This window comes from Talpa occidentalis, unplaced genomic scaffold, assembly GCF_014898055.3.
Source record: "Talpa occidentalis isolate TD23 unplaced genomic scaffold, MPIMG_talOcc4v2.1 talOcc4.11, whole genome shotgun sequence".
In the NCBI taxonomy this organism is placed as follows: Eukaryota; Metazoa; Chordata; class Mammalia; order Eulipotyphla; family Talpidae; genus Talpa; species Talpa occidentalis.
The window spans coordinates 44,689,684-44,702,156 of NW_023601104.1; the positions used below are offsets into that span (position 1 = coordinate 44,689,684).

Here is a 12,473-nt window from a genome sequence, read left to right on the forward strand (position 1 = left end):
AATCAAAATCAACAAACAACTACGAACCAGAGACACTCTAAGGGAGGTGGGGGGCGGGGAGGGGAGGGATTGGGGTCAAAATAAGGGGGTTGCAATTGTATGGGGAATATAAAAATAAAATTTATTTTAATAAAAAGAATCATCTGTCACTGTTCTTTCAGATCATTGCTCAGTACCTTACTGCGGAATGGAGTCTGTTATTAAACCCATTCACAATCTTCTGATTCAGGTTAAAAATACTGGTTTTTCCAATCACCCTTAGAGAGACTGATTCCTATCACCTAATTAATTCCATGTATTACTTTTTTTTCAGATAAACATTTTTTACCAAATGCTGTATAATCTGTGCAAGGCCAGACTTGGATGGGAGTAAGTAAGGGTAAGTGAGGCACTTGTCTCAGGTGCAAAATTTAATGAGACACCAAAACCACATTTTCTAAGAGAAAAGTTTAATGCACAATGAAAAAAAAAATCAAAGTTGATGCTAAAAACAAAAACCCATTATAGAAAAATATTGAAATTTTAAATAAAGACTGAATGTATATAAAACCACATAGCATGAGCTTTGGGATAAGTACATCAAAATTCCATGTCTTCATTTTGCCACTTTTACTTGTGAGGTCACAGAAAGTTTATCCTCTCTATGTCTTGTTTTCTAATCCATGTAATGGGACTACTGTTTTCATTAGGTCATTTGAAGGATTACATAAGATGAGGCATCAAAGTGCTTAATGTGTTCTTACCACACATAAGACTCACTGAGTGGTAGTATTTTTTCAACATATTTTCTATGTATTATTTTCCTTTTTTAAATTTATCATTCACTGAGAATTTTTTTTTTTTTAGTTCTTATCATTGTTCTTAGGATTGCTCTTGACAATGTTTTTGGAATTATGCATATAATTGTGAGCAAAAACATGCATAGGTGTGACATCAAGGAACTTCCATTTCCATAGGGAAGAGAGACAGTAATCAATCACAAGTCAGCATTTAAAAAACAATTGTGTTAAATATATTATAGAAGGATTTTACCTAATCAGGCATTACTTCCCTATATAATGTGAAATGTAGTCCCCATTTGTCAAACTGTCAGGTGAAATGGAGAAAAAATGTGTCATACCTAGAGAATAGTTCTTTGCAAATGTTTGAGTAAAGGAATGTTTGAAGACATTGGGAGAGGTCAAGGATGCCAATTGCTCTATCCATTGGATTTAGTGACCCAGAGGTCATTGCTCTGACAAATAGGTGATTAGGGAGAGTCATGGCTCTAGGATTGACATAAATGAAAAAAGAAGGGAGATAATACATGGAGACATGAAGTAGCAGTATTTCTATTATAGAGAGCATTTTTTTCCTGAGGTACTAGATAAAGACAAGATAGGTTGATTTAGAATTAGTTGTTTAGAATAAACATTTTGACCAATTTTATGTAATTTGTTCAGGACTAGACTGGGCAGGGATAAGTAAAGCAAGCAAATAGAAGTAAGTTTTTTTTTTTTTTTTTGAATGTTTGCTGATTGAAGAGACTTGATGGTGTTTAAAATACACAGCAGGAAGTTTTCATTTCAGAGGGAGGGATTAAATACACAACAGTGAGGAAAGGCATGGGTTTCAAATCATCATCTCTTGGTGAAGAAGCAGTGGATCTCCAATTCTGATATAGAGGATAGGGTAGTTGCAGACAGAGCTGATATGTGTTCTGCAATGTGGACATGAGAGCAAACTTCTATCATAAAATCAGAGGTGTCTTCCTGTGATTGTAGTCAGTAAATTCAGTTTCACCCCCAAATACCAATGTGGGGTCTTTATATGCTATTATACCATCCTGCTAAGTGATAAGGGACTTCCTTTGGTCCTATGAGTTGTCTTTGGTGAAGCTGGGAAGAAGGTCCTAATGAAGTAGTAATGATGGTAAATGAAAATTCCTGACATTTCTAATAACATTAGTTTTCTATTGTGGTTGTAACAATTCAGTGGTATAAACAATACAGATTTATAATTTTAACTGTTCTATATATTGGAAAGCTAACATGTATTTCATTGGGCTAAGATCAAGGTATTGTTGTGTTGCATTCCTTTCAGAGGATCTAGGGAAGAATCTATTCCCTTACCTGTCCCAGATTCTAGAGGCTACCTACTGTCCTTGATTTATGGTTCCCTTCTTCCATCTTCAAAGCCAGTAATCTTGACCTGAGCGGTATTTAAATGGAAATAATTACATGTTCATTTGGACTGCTCATCAAGTAGTTATGAATAGTAAGCTCCTCTCAATATGCTCTCCTAACTTGAGATCCTAGTCTTTTCTCCACTGCTTTGGGAACTTCCAACTCCTTTATTTTATGGCACAAAAACACTTTGCCTTCTCTGGCAATCTCCATAGTTTACAGTTCAGATTAAAGGATACTTAAATAAATAGAAAAAATTGTGAGAGCACTCTGTCTTTTAAAACAGAATGATTTGGGTACCACAACTTGTAAAGGGATAATTGGGATAGGCTATTGACATTGTGGTGCTGTCCTGAGGAATTCATCATCCCTTACCTCCATATCCAAAATGGGTTGAATAGAATCGACAGAAATGATTTCTTCTGAAACAGCAAAAACATACAAGCAAGAACCCAAATATAGTCTGATTGACCTCCTTTGTTAAAGACCATTCTTCTCATATATACATACATATATACATACATATGGTAGGTAGTATAAATAAATATATGTAGTAAAATATATTTTTTAAAGATTTATTCATTTATTTATACAAGCACTGGGTACAGTCAGAAGTGTGGGAGGGTGAGAGAATTCACCAGAGCCAGAGCGGGGAACAGAACATGCAGGCCGGCAAAATACACTGCTGAGGGGAGCAGCAGGCAGCAGGAGAGGTCTGTGTGCCATGTGGCACCCTCGCAGGTGGCTGGGGATCAAACCAGTGCTGCAGAAGCTGCGGGCAGCCTCGCAACCCAGCGCTCAGCTGCTGCGCCACCGGGGAGGCCCCAGATTTTTGAGGAAATAAAATAAATACCAGGGGCTACTTAAAGTCACATTCAGGCAGAAATGCTCTGTTATTATTAATGTCAAAGAGTAATTATAAGTAATTGATGCAGTACTGTGCTCTAAAACTTATAATTCCCTTCCAGAAAACAAAACCATTGGCAAATATTCCAATCTCTTGTGGAGTGTTAAACTAAATTATCCTTAGAAATCACTGATACATTATGCTGAGGGAGAAGGGACATTTGCTCTTTTACCTATTAAGCTGAAGGCCTTGGAATAATGTCCCCAACATCCTGTGATGCAAGACAGAAAACTTAATATAATTGACTTTAAATTAAAGAGATTCTTTAAAAGAAAGGAAAGCAGGTAGAGCTGAGAATTTCCATTAGGACAAGTTGGCCTCTGGAAGCAACATTTGGAGATTGAAGTGCGCAGGATTTTGTATATGCTCTGTTTAGAGTCTGAAAACAAAACATGGTCAACAACAGTCTTTGGTGGAGTTGCCATCTAGGACTGAGAGACAGTTTACTTGTAGCTTTAATATATTATACATTAATTTCCAATATCAAAGAAATGATCACTCAGAAAACAATTTTTAGCTTCCTGATTTAAGCATTGTGGCAAGTGACTAGAGACACAAAAAGAGACTAATACATGTTGCTGAAGGTTAACAACTTGGGAGGATAAATTTGTAAATCTAAAACATCATTGTAGTGAGCTGGATTTTGATTAATTTTAATACAGGAGGAGACATTTGCCAGGCAGATAAATGGGGATGGAGAGGATCCATTTACTCATGATTAGAGAGTTTAATACCAAACAGAATGACTGATATTGGAAAAGACAAGAAAGGATTTAATGGACCTGTGTGCCAGGCAATGTAACAGTGACTGGAACATACCATTCAAGCAGAGGTAAGAACAGTAAGAACTGAAGATGAAAAGATAGCACCATGTAGAGGATATTTAAGCCTTGTGACAGAATTTTAAAATCAGTTATTTGTGTGTCAATTTTATAGCTAACTTTTTTGCATAGTTCATGGACTGTTTGGTTTGATACTTTCTACAAGTCAACCCAATTTTTAATTGCATGAACTTATTTCCAATTTTTTCATGAATCCTATAAATAGAAAGTTAGTACATCGTGCTATAAATTATAAATGGAAAATGAGGTCTTAAAACTATTCAATGTCATTAAAGGCTAATCAAATTATAGTTATCTGCCAATTAGCATCTTAAGATTGTAGGTGCCATTCACTGAATTAACTGAGGATGGTTAAAAAAAACAACAATATTGTGGAGAAGATAATGATGTGAACTTGCGGTGTGATACCTTTGAAAGTGCCAGTGTTTGGGCACTCAGGAAGAACTTAGAATCAAAGGCAGTTCTAGATGTTTAACTCAGGGTCATATCAACTTAGATAGGTAGAAGTTGACACTTCAGTAATGAATGACCATAAAGACTGGTAAGATTCTAATTAACCAGTGAGCAAATTAATCACTCAATGAGCAGATTCATCTAAGTAATCAGAATCACCTAGATTAAAAAAGACTAAAGATAATGTTTTTTTTCTTTTTTTCTTTCTTTCTCCTTCTCCACTCCATATTACAATTCAGCAGTAACCAAAATTGTCTTACATTAAGCAAGGGCAGAATTCATGAAGACCCATTTTTCTTTGGGGCATGTCATCTTACCTCAAGGTGATGAATTTCTTTTCTCTCCTTTCTTGCCTGATGTCCCGAAATAGCCATGGCTGGATTCTGGCCTGGGACTTTCATATTTTTATGGAGATGCCCTGCATATTGAGTTCTTACCCGCATGCATTCCTGTGGGAACTTCCTGGTATCATCTTTGAACTGACATGTATTTCTTTAAGGCATTGCTCCCTCTGATTAATAAACTGATGTTAGAAGGAATAAATATTAAGAAGTTTTAGTAATATATCAATGTAAAAGGTATTTCTTAGATCAGCAAAAGCAGGAATATTTTAACAATGACCTTCTGGAGGCATTATCTTTACTCTTCTCATCTAACCTGTCATTGTCACTAAATGCCAGTGAATTTCTGAACAAATGTGTGAGAAGTCATATTCTGCTCTTTCAGTCCATGGTGACAGATAATTTCAGCTCCAATTTTTCTTTGTATTTTTTTTTTCTTCTGTAAAATGTCCCAGTTCTTCTATAATTTATAAACAGAATTTATACCAAGGGGTGGGTGGGGAATTACACAGGGTGGGGGTGAACTGACTAATATGTGGAAGCCCCTCCTTGCCATTCCCTCAGAGCTGCCTCTTTCAGAGGTTGGCTGGGCATCTCTGCCCCTGGTGTCCAGAATCCTCCATGCCCCTGGTGTCCAAAATTCTTTCCAAGACTCCAGGACCATTGGGCTCACTGGCCCAAATCTGAGGCCTCAGCTGCTGGGGTTCCCCACCCTTCTGTTCGAACAGGTGGACTAGTGACCCCTACTCTGATATCCTGACAAACAAATGAACTGCCCTATCAACCAGAGGCACCATACCAGAACAAGAAGTGTCAAATCCTGATTAATAATTGTCTTACAATTTCCTGATGTGGGAAGGCCAAGACATAGCCCAACCCATAACGAACTATGATGTTACTCCCTCTGCCCTGCCACATGCACCTGTTCTTTTAAAACTTTTCTTCTTAATTCCCCTTAGGAACCAGGTCAAAATTCTTCTTCCTAATACTGTTTTTCCTCATGCCTGAGCCTTTAATAAAAAGCCTTGCTTGGTTTACGCAAAAAATCTCTAGTGAATTATTCCTCATTAAGAGTCTCCAGACCCACATATTTTGCAGGTTTGCAATGCATATAAAGTCTCTGGATATATGATGTACCTATTTTAGTGTTGGATTTGATTTGGTCTTTGTTGAGGCTTCCAGATCTCTTAGCTCTGATTGAAAAATTTGAAAAGGTTTATAGAGCTCCAAATTGAGCACCAAAAGATTTAGTGAGCACCAGACATTTTTGAGACAAGTAGCCATTAATTTGAAATATTTTTTATTCTTAATGTGCCTTTCCATTTCTATTATTTTGCCACCTATAACTGGTTGCAGTATTCTAACCTGCTAAAGCTATGTTTGAAGCAAATTTGACAGAGAAACACAACTTATAAACCACATCAAAGCAGTGAGTCTCAGGGGTGGAGGACTTACTCTCCTTTGGCTTGACAATGGCCTCCAAAGTTCCTCCTGTGCTACTCCCAAAGAACGCAAGTGTAGTCAATTACAATTTAAATGTGAATTAACTCATCTAGACTACTCTCAGAAATATTAGTTTAACACAGAAAAATGTATGGATTAAATATTTGTAATGGGTGAAGGTATCTTTGCCTTGCTCCAAATCTGTTGTTTTCATGTCTTGACTATATCTATACTCATCTCCTTTTCCTGGCCTTCAAGTAGCCCTTGCTTTCCTTGGACTAAATGAATTTCTTGCTACTCTTTGGCATGATTCTGAAATAGACTAATTTTCTCTACCTTGAGAATTCAACTCTGATTCCTGCCATGGTACATCTGATTTGATGAATCCATTGTTTCATGAATGTTATCTCCATGCTTTTTCTTTATCTTGTTCAGGATCAAGTATCAGTTTCTTCTTGATTGAATTCTTCCAACTCTATTGTTTTTAAAGTCTTAGAAAATTAAGCATTAAATTGTTCATTGTTTTGTCTTACTTGCTATTATTTTATGAAAGGCATTTTGACTCTTACACTATTTCCTTGATGGCTATGTATCATCAACATGAGAAAAACCCTTAATTTATCTTATCCTCTTTAACAAATGTGTCTACATAATCAAAACCCTTTACAACTGCCATAATTTACATAGTACTCAAGGCTTGGTGGTACCTCCATTTTGAAAACTTTGTTCTTTAACGATTTTCCAACTGGCATAAAATCATGAAGACCATAATATGATTTAGCAATGTCTGCTTTAGTACTGCTCACATTAGTTTTTGCCTTCAGTGCCATATTCCTTACTTCCTCTGGACTATAGGCTGAGTAATGGACCCTTGACTCCACAGGGGCATTCCGATTTCTTCCATACCTTGCACACATTATACCCAGTTTTAGAAAATCTGGTTCTCCAAATCATGTTCTCAGAGGGGCAGAAATTTGATTAAAGATTGTGCTAACATCCAAGAGAATCAGATTCGTTGGATGGAGACTAAAAAATGGATTTCTGGGTAATTGTTAGTGCTCTGAAGTCAGAAAAAACAGAAAGAGATCATAGGGAAATATTCATCTAAAAAATCCAGAGGAGATAGTTGAGACCTTAAGAACTGGAAGCTGACAAAGGTCAGGGAAATGTTTAGGTCTCTGAACACTAACAAGGTTTAAACTGATGAAGAAGAACCTGAGGACAAACCAGTAACAAGGACAGGAATCCACGTATTTGGACTAAGTAAGGGAGACAGAGATATAAAAGGGACTCTCTAGGGACAAAAAGAAATCCAGGACTTAGGTCCAAGATCTTGAATTCTGAGTTGATAGTATAAAGAGTTTATACTTAATAGAATAATTAATTAAATTACTAGGAATAATGTCTTTTTTATTGGTTCCAGAATAGTAATCAGGGGCTTCTCTGAGTATGTAGTAAGCACTTAGTGATTGGTGATATGTGCTTGCATTTTTAGAATCTTAAACTGAACCAGCCGATATTTTCTATTATGTTTATCCTTTTTTTCTTAAAGATTTATTTATTAATGCATACAAGAGCTGGGGTACAGGCCAGAGATACAAGGGTGAGAGGATTCACCAGACACAGAGTAGGGAACAGAACAGGCAGACTGGCTGAAACACACTGCTGAGGGCAGTAGCGGGTGAGACAGGAGAGGTCTGCTGCACCATGTGGGTTACTCCCTGGCCAGCTGGAGAGCGAACTTGTGCTGCAGAGGCTGCAGATTGCTTTATAGTGCTGTGCTTAACCCCTTGCATTACCAGGGAGGCCCTTTTATGTTTATCTTTTAATAGGATATCTATATTTTAATCTTAAACTTAGAAAATAGAGTGGTTATTTTAATTCTTCCACAAAGCAGAACTTTTTCATTCTCTACATTTAGCAAATATGTTAGGTAGTAATTTCAGCACATTTTTCATCCATGAAAACCTATATAATGAATGCAAAAAATAAATCATACATCAATGAGAATAGATATTTTACATGCAAAAATCATTGATACTAAAATAATAAAAGTTTCAGAAATAGATGTGCCACTTATTTAAAAGTATTTATAAAAAAATCTTTTTTATATTTTATTTTATATAATTATTACATCATTTTTCATTTTTGCAAAATGTATGCATTTTCTTTTTGGTTATATTCCCCATACAATTGCATCCCCCTAATTTTGGCCCTAATCCCTCCTCTCCCAGTCCCCGTAGTGTGTCTCTGGTTTATAGTTGCTTGTTGATTTTGAATTTTTTCTTTATAACAATTAGGCTTTTTTTCTGGCCCCTTATTTGGGTTTTCTAAATTCCTGCTATGAGTGAGACCATCTGGTAATTTTCTTTTTCTTCTGGCTTATTTCTCTGAGCATGATCCCTTCCAGCTCCATCCATGTTGCTACAAATTGCATGAGTTTATCTTTTTTGATTGCTGAGGAATATTCCATTGTGTATATGTACCACATCTTCTTGATCCAGTCATCTGTTTTTGGGCATTTGGGTTGTTTCCATAGCTAGTGTAAATAGTGCTATTGTAAATAGTGCTGCTATAAACATAGGGGTGCAGGTGCCCTTTCAAATTAATGATTCTGTGTCCTTTGGGTAAATACCTAGGAATGGAATTGTTGGATCATATGGAAGCTCTATGTTTAGTAGGTTGAGGAATCTCCACATAGCTTTCCATAGTGGTTGGACCAGTTTGCACTCCCCCCAGAGGTGCAGGAGAGTTCCCTTTTCTCCACATCCTTGTCAACATTGGTTGTTGCTTGTTTTATATATATATATATATATATATATATATATATATATATATATATATATATATTTAAAGATTTATTTATTTATTTCAAGCACTGGGTACATTTAGCAAATACAGTCAGAAGCGTGGGAGGGTGAGAGAATTCACCAGAGCCAGAGCGGGGAGCAGAGCAGGCAGAAGGACCGAGGTACACTGCTGAGGGGAGCAGCGGGTGGCAGGAGAGGTCTGCACGCCAAGTGGGACCCTCCTCCGGTGCCTGGGGAGCAGCCAGGGATTGAACTGGTGCTGCAGAGGCTGCGGGCAGCTTCACAACCCAGCACTCAACCGCTGCGCCACTGGGGAGGCCCCCTGTTGCTAGTTTTTTTAATATATGCCATTCTCACTGGTGTAAGTGAGATTTGCATTTGTAGTTTTGATTTGCATTTCCCTGATTACAAGTGATGTTGAATATTTTTTCATATGCCTGTTGCCCATTTGCATTTCCTCTTCGGTGAAGTTTCTTTTTAGCTCTTCTGCCCATTTTTTGACTGGATTATTTTCTTTGTTTTTGTTGAGTCTCATCAGCTCTTTGTAGATTTTTGTGATCAGTCCTTTATCATTAGTGTTGTGTGCAAAGATTTTCTCCCAGTCAGTGGGGTTTCTCTTTGTTTTTGTTATTGTCTCTTTTGCTGTGCAGAAGCTCTTTAATTTGATGTAGTTCCAGCTGTTTATCTTTGCCTTCACTATCACTGCTTTGGGTGATGTGTCTGTAAAGATGTTTTTGAGGTGCATGTCATGTAGTGTTTTGCCTTTATTTCTTTCTATATATTTTATGGTTTCATGTCTTATGTCTAGTTTTTTAATCCACTTTGAGTTGGTTTTTGTGCTTGGTATGAGGTAGTGGTCAAGCTTCGTTTTTTGCATATAGTGACCCAGTTTTCCCAGCACCATTTATTGAACAAACTTTCTTTGCTCCATTGCATATTCTTTGCTCCTTTGTCAAAGATTAGTTGACTGTAAATCTGTGGATTTATTTATGGATTTTCTGTTCAGTTCCATTGGACTGTGTGTCTGTTCTTGTTACTATACCATGCAGTTTTGATTATTTTGGCTTTGTAATATAGCTTGAAATCTGGGAGTGTGATGCCTCCATTCCCTTCTTTTGTTTTTCAGGAGAGCTTTGGCTATTCGGGATTTCTGGTGGCCCCATATGAATTTCATCAATATTTTTTCTGTTTCTTTGAAGAATGTCATTGAAATTTTTATTGGAATAGCATTGAATCTGTAAATTGTTTTTGGTAGGATAGACATTTTGATAATGTTAATTCTTCCAATCCATAAACAGGGAGTGTCTTTCCATTTCTTTGTGTCTTCTTCTATTTCTTTGAATAGTGTTTTACAGTTTTCTTTGTATGGGTCCTTTACCTCTTTTGTTAGGTTTATTCCCAAGTATTTGATTTTTTTTTTTGGTTTCAATAATAAAAGGGATGGTTTTCTTGATTTCTTCTTCTTCAGATTTATCATGTGTGTATAGGAAAGCTACTGATTTTTTGTGAGTTGATTTTGTATCCTGCCACTTTGCTAAACAGATTGATTAGTTTAATTAATTTTTCTATAGAGTTTTTGGGGTTCTATATGTATATTATCATATCATCTGTGAGTAGTGATAGTTTGACTTCTTCCTTGACTATTTGGATTTCTTGTATGTGAATCTTTAGGTAGTTGGAGGGATAGTGCCTCTGCCAAAAATTTAAGTAGTAATATATTAATATCCTTGTGTCTTGTTCATTTGTAAAATGTGATTATTGAAAGACATCTTATGTAGAAAATAATTAAGTGATATTTTTAAAAAATAGAACATTTGCTTCGGCGACAATTTTGTAATATGGTAGAATCATAGCTAATAAATCTGTTACTGATATTATGTTATGTTTTTGCATCCAAACCTCATAAAAATCTGATGTAATGAATTATTACACATATTACAGTAATACAGAGAACAAAGTTCAGCAATTGATTTAATTGATTTGTTTCAAGCCACACTGAATTGTGGCATGTAGAGTCAAACTACAGTTTTCAACTCCCAAGAATTATTGTATTTCCCTTTTGATAGTTCATGTCTGAACAGAATGTTTCAGGATATAATCAGGTGAGGTCTTGTGGCATGGAAAGCATGCTGGCAGTTTTCTGGGTTTCTAAATAATTTCTCGGACCAGCAACATGTTTTGGACTTTACTATTTGTGCTTAGTATTACACAACTTGTCATAACCGTAAGTGGCGTGTGTTTCATAGGACTGAGGAAGCAGCATTATTCATACTGCCTGTGTGATTACATAGATGTTTTCAGTTTGTGAAAATCCATTAAAATGTATGGTTATATGTGCATTTTTTGTATGTGTATCATGCTTTAATAAAACTTTAAAGTCATTCAATTTATTATGTTAGAAGGGAAATGAGTTTTAAAAACATTGTGTCATGCAAATTGTAAAGCTTGGAATTATAAAACACATTAGAACAGCAAGCTGATTTGTTACTTTGTTATTTAATCTTTGGATATATTTAAAATGGCTACATTCTTTACACATCACACACACTTACAAGAACAATAAAGGTTTTATACACAATATCAAAAAGTTTTAGAATTGTTCTTGGGAAAACACGTACCTATACCTCATGAAAAAATCAAGAACTAAATGCTGAGTTAATTAACATTAAGTAGAAAATTTCCAGCTTGAGCTACAAACACAAATTCAAGGGACAATGTTAAACTTCTAACCTTAAACATGAGCTGAAACATTCTGAATAAATGCCTAAAATGTTATAAAAAACACAGTTGTTCTGTACCTTCAAGGATGATTGAAAATGCACTTACATTTTCTGAGGTATCTATCATATATAAAAAATTTAAGCCAAAACACCTTACTTACCAAAAAGCACTTTTTGTGACAAATTGAAACCAATGTGAAAATTCAGGGTCTCAAGAAGATTTTGGTCAGTAATGAGATAGTTTGATATCATCTATTGAAAAAAACAAAAAAGATTAAAAAAAGAAACTGCCTCAGGGTTTGGAGGCTGATGTTATTCAGAGAAAAAAAAAATATGATCTGCAAAACTTAATAACAGTACTGATCTGAGACTTGACATTATAATTTTAATATCAGTGCTACTGATAATGAGAGTTACCTTGCTTGTGTATTGGTTTTTGACATAGATGTGGTACTTAAGTGGAAATTTTAATATTTGTGATAAAACTTAGTATTTCATTTTATATAAAAAGTGATTTAAACAAAAAAGCAAAACTTTGTGCACTTACAAAACCATATGATGGTGTTTTGGTTATTTTTGAGCTTGATTAGGACTATCAGAGAAAAACCTGTGAGCTAAAGCAAGCAGTGAACAAAGAAAGATTACAAACAATATGGAAAGTTAAGACTTTATGGTTGCTATTCAGTGTTTCTGATCAATTTAAGGAGAGTGAATCTTTTGTGAGCTGAATGAATGAAGGAGTTCTGAAAGGAAATCTGAAGACCTGATTATAGCTCTTGGGATCTTTTTGGC

The 12,473-nt window shown here is 35.7% G+C and overlaps 1 long non-coding RNA gene across 3 annotated transcripts in view; it reads left to right on the forward strand.

Annotated features, from left to right (window-relative positions):
* LOC119238980 (uncharacterized) overlaps window positions 1–12,473 on the forward strand; it is a 511,870-nt gene that overhangs the window by 341,163 nt on the left and 158,234 nt on the right. For all 3 annotated transcript variants that reach the window (XR_008549721.1, XR_008549720.1, XR_005123719.2), the window contains 2 exons: window positions 314–379; window positions 3,735–3,904. This is a non-coding gene — a long non-coding RNA (uncharacterized LOC119238980). The remainder of the gene's footprint in view (window positions 1–313; window positions 380–3,734; window positions 3,905–12,473) is intronic.